Genomic DNA, 6,221 nt, shown 5'->3' on the forward strand with positions numbered 1-6,221 from the left:
TACCATTATTGTTCACATCATTTTCAGGGTAAAAAATGACACCTCTAGTTATAACATTTTGTGAATTAATTGGTTATATTTTCTTAAAAAATGGCAACATTTTATCCGTCTGACAAATAAGACCAAACGTATCGGTCTGAAACAAGAATTTATGCAAAACAAATACGTTTCTACAAAGTAAAGTTGGAGTAATATCTTCTATATATAAAAGTTGAGTTTCTTAAACTCTTCTAATTGGCTACTTAAAACTAGGAAGCCAAAAGACTTTTTTTTTTACCCCCTACCCCACCACTAAAAGAACTCCATCAATTTCTCATTTTATTTTAGAAAGTTTACAATATATAATCTCTTTTTATATGACCTTAAACTTTACATTATATATATTTTATATATGACCAATTTCATATTTTTCGAAAGTTTACAATACCTATTTGTAATTAATAATAATTAATATTAATATAGCTAATTTCATATGTGAACACATAATATAGATTTTAATAATAATCTGTTTATTTTTATTTATCGCTTTATAATTAACTAAATTTAAATAGTAAACCCGTGCATTTTTTTTTTTGCACGGGTATAAAACTAGTATACAGTAGTATTACGGAGTACTACATATAGTATTAAAAAACTCTATTTTTATTCCCGAAAATAGAGTTTTATTTATTTACTAGGCAAAGATGTTTACTTAATCAATTCTAATTTTAATAGTGTTTGTAAAGTTGAAGAGAGAGGGATTAGTGTCTAGCTAGTGGATGAAATAAAGAATTGAGCAGTTTACTAGTCATAATGTTTAAGGTGAAACTTGGGAGCATGTCTTGTTAAGCCATAGCTAGTGGTTGAAATAAAGAATGTGCGGTTTACTAGTCCATATTGATTAAGGTGGAAGTTGGAAGCATGTCTTGTTAAGCCATCATAGCCAGTCGATGAATTAAAGAATGAGCTGTTTTTATGTTCTTATTATTGTCGTATGAGAGGAAGTGACGAACATATGTGAAAACGGTCTGCCTGAACCAACTTTCCCTCACTAATGTTTCTAGGATAAGAAAAGGTACCAATAAAAATGGCCATTAGGCGATGCACAGGTCGTGTCATCTTAAAATGTCTCGCAAGAAGCAATTGCTCGACTGGAACAGTTCATATAAAAGAAAAGTTGAGCTAAACAAATAAGAAACTCATTCATAACTTAGAGGTGAGCCTTCAAAAAAAGATCATAAACCATCATTGATTGCAACAACTTCCAATTCAGAAAAGCCTTCCATTTTACAATTGCTAAGCCGAGACTGCCTCCCATGGTGGGTCAACGAAGACAGTGTGTTTGAAAATTGCCTATTTACGCGTTCCATGAAATAACCACCACTAAACTCAGCCAAATAACATTAGAGATCTGCAAAAGAGTCGATGACGATTAAAACACGGTTACGCATGTGATCCAGGATAGGATTCACAACTGCCAGTCTGCCATATAATCAACATAAGGATAGCTTTGATTGTAACGATATATGTCCAAGTAGGATAAAACAACTTCAGGACGATAACATGCATGCTCAAATGATGCTTCAGCGGGTCTCGCCTGCCAGCCGAATGACAAGATAATCACCTTGACCAGCATAGTTCTTGACCTATAACAAGTATGAGAAAGAAATCGCTAAGAAGAATTTAGACAACAGCTATAGAAACAACATCAGAGATAACATGAATGTCATGATGAAAACCACACTTTTAGAATGTGCATAATGATGCACAGTAATAACACTGCAACAGTTTTGTTGATGAACTAACACAGTTAAATGGAGGAGGATCATGAAGGCGAAGATGTCAATGACAATGAGAGCAAAAAAAAAAAAAATAAGATAGCTAATGTTGAACATAAATTGATACTGGCATGTTGATAATATGCTGTATAATCTAGCTGAAACGGCAAAGAGACAAACAATAAAGTTACCTAAGAAGCAAAGATCAAAATCAATTCAACAAAGATTATTGGTTAGAGTAGCAAAACAGAACAATCACAAGCCAAGTCAAACACTAGTTTTAGGAAAGCTGTAAAATAAATCCAAAACTAAAATTGACTGCCAGAAACATATCACAAAAAAGTGAAGTAACTGAAAATTTCCAAACCTGCTAGTAAATCAGTGTTTTTATTGGCAACTTAATCCAATACAACAACAATCACAGCATAAAGTACCTTAATTAAAAGAACAATCATGAACTAACATAGAAATCAAATGAAAATCATACTAAAATCATAAATACAACTTGAAAATAACAATCGCTTACAGCTTCACATAGTCTCCCATTGTATTGCAATGAAACAGCTTCAAATGGTTAATTTCTACACATAGAAACCCCCAAAAAAAACAGAAAAACAGAGGAATTAGGGTAATCAACAATGCCAAAGTAATTAAGGGACAAAAAACAGTAGTTCTTGCTTAAGATCGTTTTAAGTTACGACATCTCAGAATCATACGTGAAAATTGACTGCCTAAACCAACAACTTTCCAAAAGGCACTACACAAAACAACCACTTCAGTGAGAATCCTACAAACCAACAATTTAGAAATACTCTGATGATAAGTTCAATTACTTTTATGAAAATCGGTCTTTGATCAAAGTTGTAAGTTCACTCGTACCAATGTCCGCAAAAGTATTTACTAACATTTCTAATAAAAGAGATGATACCAACAAATTTATGTTTTAGGCGATACATAGGTTGTGTCATTTTAAAATGTCGTGCAAGAAGCAATTGCCCGACTAGAACAATTCATATGAAAAAAACTTGAGATAAACAAATAAGAAGCTCGTCAAATCTTAGAGGTGGGCCTTTAAGAAAATTTACACACTGGGAGGAGCGTTAAGGTCACTCAACTAATGATACAAAAGGTCATAAACCATCATCTGATTGTAACATATTCTGCTTCAGAAATGCCTTACATTTAACAATTGTTAAGCCGAGACTGCCTCCTATGGTGGATCAACGAAGACATTGTTTTGCAGGTTCGCGATGCTGCCTCCAAAAAATCATACTCCTTCACGCCTTCAGTTCACATAGCCATGAACGTATTTAGGTGTTTCATACCATCAGTAAACCCACCACAATGTTGGACAAAGATTTCGGACTGAAACAAACAAGTACATAAGGGAGTCAGAATCAAGTCATTTTACCAAAAAAAAGAGAGAAGAAAGAGAAATGTGTGAGAAAACAAACAGAAACTAAATGAGAATGCATGGGTAAATTAAACAGGAAAACATACTATTTCACCCAAGAATACCTTGGTCAAAGGTCAGTCAAACAAAGACGATTATAGAGTGCCGAGAAAAATATAAGGTTTCACTATGGTTGTCCCTTCATTGCAAGTTTGAAGCACTAAGCCAATTGAACGATTTTTTTGTTATGCTCAAACCAACAAGGTTACTACCTCCATCTCCAATTTAACTGTCATGACAACTGGTCAACGAATGTCAATTTTGATCATTATGTTTGCAAATGTATGTATAGAAACAATGTAAACATATTGCACCTTGTAGGGGAGATTTTGCTACTTAACACAGATAGCATCAGGATACACAAGAGACTAAGGGATACTGGACTCGATGATCTCATGAAGCAGGATGTGAAATACTTTTCATTGAAAACTTTGTGAAACAGTTTAAAAAAATCCTTCATACTAATGGCTATAGCTACGGGATAAGAAACAAATAACAAACACCAAAATTAAGCATGCTACTTTAAAGCCTACTGGCTAGATCCAAACAGCAATATCTGATGTTCAATGCATACATGATACTAAAAAAGAGGTCGATTTTCTATATCATTGATTCATTGTAGTAAAGCTCATACACATAAGAAACAGATCAAGAAGTAAACTAGTAAAGTAAGAAGAGTAGGCAGGTCCGTACCAATTGATGTACGCAATCAGTACTTTTGTATCAAGGAGTCCAGAGGAGGATTCATCATTGATGGTACTATTGTATCACCAAAAAGAACCTTTACTATTTTGTATACACTCTCGTCTGTATATATCCTACGATTAAGTTCGTAAGCCAAGTTCCTCCAAGCTGCTGCCTCTTTCTCAGGAACATGTTATTATACTGTTGATACCAGACTGTAAAAATTCAATGAACAGAAATAAATGCATCACAGACCTCATCCTGATGCTCGGACTCTTCACCTGACCCTGAGGATCCGGTGGACAGGATCCGGACACGGATCCGGACATGGATCCTTCACGGATCCTTCTATGAGAAATCGGTGTGAGAGTGTTGTTTTTAACCTCTGTTTTGTACAGCAGCCCTATATCAAGAGTGATCTTGACATGAATTTTAATGCTGTAATAAAGTCTTCATTCATGTTAAACATGAAAAAACTACTTTTCCTTTCTTTTCTTTGACTTTTTTAACTAATAATCAATTTATTTTCATAAAAATAAAACATTAGCCGAGTCTAAATTCAAATTAGGATCCTCGTATCCGAGTCCTTGTTTTTGAGATTTCAAGGATTGGACCCTTGGATCCGTGTCCGTGTCGGATCCTGGTATCCGAGTCCGAGCATCACTGAAGAGATCAGCAAAAGAGTCAGTGACGAAAGAAACACGTTTAAGCATGTGATCCAGGACAGGATTCACAACTGCCTTATAATCAACATAGTGATAGCTTTTATTGTAGTGATCGATGTCTATGTAGGAAAAAAGAACTTCAGGACGATAACATACATGCTCAGATGCTTCAGCAGGTCCAGCTTGCCACCCAAATAACAAGATAGTCACCAAGACAAGCATGAGTCCAACTCTTAACCTGTAACAAGTGAGAAATCGCTGATAAAAAAATAGACAACAGCTATAGCAACAACAGCATAAATAACATGAATGACATTATGAAAACCAAACTTTGAAAAGCCCAATAATGATGCACAATAACAACATTAAATGACTGCCCTTGTTTTAAGATAACATTGCAACAGTTTTGGTGACAAACTAACACGGATAGAAGGAGGGTCATGAAGGCCACGATATCACAATGACGGCAAAAAAAACATTAGATAGCTAATGTTGAACATAAATTGAAACAGGCAAAGATCAAAATCAATTCAGCAAAAATTAATGGTTAGAGAAGCACAACAAATTTATAAGTGTTTTTCACCTAACAATCACAAGCTAAGTCAACCACTAATTTTGAGGGAAGCTGGAAAATAAGTCCAAAACAAAATTTGACAGCCAGAATTAGAAGAGCCAAGATGATTTTTCACACAAATGTAAAGCGAAAGTAGCTGCCGAGAACTCATAGCCCTAGTTCACTACAAGTTTGCCGATTACCTCCAAATGAGAGAGATGGGTAGCGATTTGCCGATTATCTCATTCCACAATCACTACCCCCTAATTTCCATTGTGTTTTCCCTCCATAACCACAGTGAAAATTACACCCATCCAAGCACTATCATACACTAGTGTAAACCATGAAAACTAACTGAAAATTTTCAAACCTGCTAATAAAATCAGTGTTTTATGAGCAACTTAATGCAGTACAATAACAATCACAACGTAAGTACCTTAATTAAAAGAACAATCATGAATTAACATAGAAACCAAATGAAAGTCATACTAAAATCATAAATTCAACTTGATAATAACAATCGCTTACGACTTCGTATTGTCTCCGGTTGTATTGCAATGAAACAGCTTCAAATGTTAATTTCTACACACAAAAACCCTAAAAACACAGATAAACAGAGGAATTAAGGTTATCAACAATGCCAAAATAATCAGGGTTATAAGTAATGCAATCAGAGTGCAAAATTAGGGAATTACAATTACGATGATAGCAGAAAGGTTGTAATCGATGCTTTGAGCGCAAAATTGATGTATTCAATTGTTTGATTTGCTTCGATTTAAAGGATTTTTATATTTTTGAATAAGTGAGTGATGAGTCGGTGACTCGGTGTGTATTTGATTTGGGGATTTTTTTTTTCCAGATGTTTTTTTGACGTATTCGCCCTAGTCCCGTGCAAAAGGTTTTTTAAATTGTACGGTATAAAAAGCTGGAACGATTATTTAAGGGGAAATATAGCAAATCACTCTCATAAGTTTGATACTATGTGTAATTAAACTCCTTAACTTTTAAATGTAATAAATAAGCCTTATAAGTTTCTCTTAATGTGCAATTCACCACATTTCTTATTTTTAATAATGAAATTTACCAAATTAAATAAATTTACTATTATT

At 34.1% G+C, this 6,221-nt stretch overlaps 1 long non-coding RNA gene across 3 annotated transcripts; it reads right to left on the reverse strand.

The window, feature by feature from the left end:
* Nucleotides 1-1,069: 1,069 nt before the first annotated feature.
* LOC141599857 (uncharacterized) lies at nucleotides 1,070-5,998 on the reverse strand. 3 transcript variants are annotated; one of them, XR_012523999.1, is made up of 7 exons: nucleotides 5,808-5,998; nucleotides 5,641-5,709; nucleotides 4,716-4,797; nucleotides 3,904-4,095; nucleotides 2,938-3,122; nucleotides 2,284-2,338; nucleotides 1,070-1,625 (listed from the first exon to the last, which is right to left on the reverse strand). It is a non-coding gene; the product is annotated as an uncharacterized LOC141599857 (long non-coding RNA). The 3 variants fall into 3 exon arrangements; XR_012523995.1 differs by having other exon boundaries at nucleotides 3,904-4,109; XR_012524003.1 differs by lacking the exon at nucleotides 2,284-2,338 and having other exon boundaries at nucleotides 3,904-4,109.
* Between the last annotated feature and the right edge of the window lie 223 nt (nucleotides 5,999-6,221).

Source organism: Silene latifolia, chromosome 1, assembly GCF_048544455.1.
Source record: "Silene latifolia isolate original U9 population chromosome 1, ASM4854445v1, whole genome shotgun sequence".
Classification (NCBI taxonomy): Eukaryota; Viridiplantae; Streptophyta; class Magnoliopsida; order Caryophyllales; family Caryophyllaceae; genus Silene; species Silene latifolia.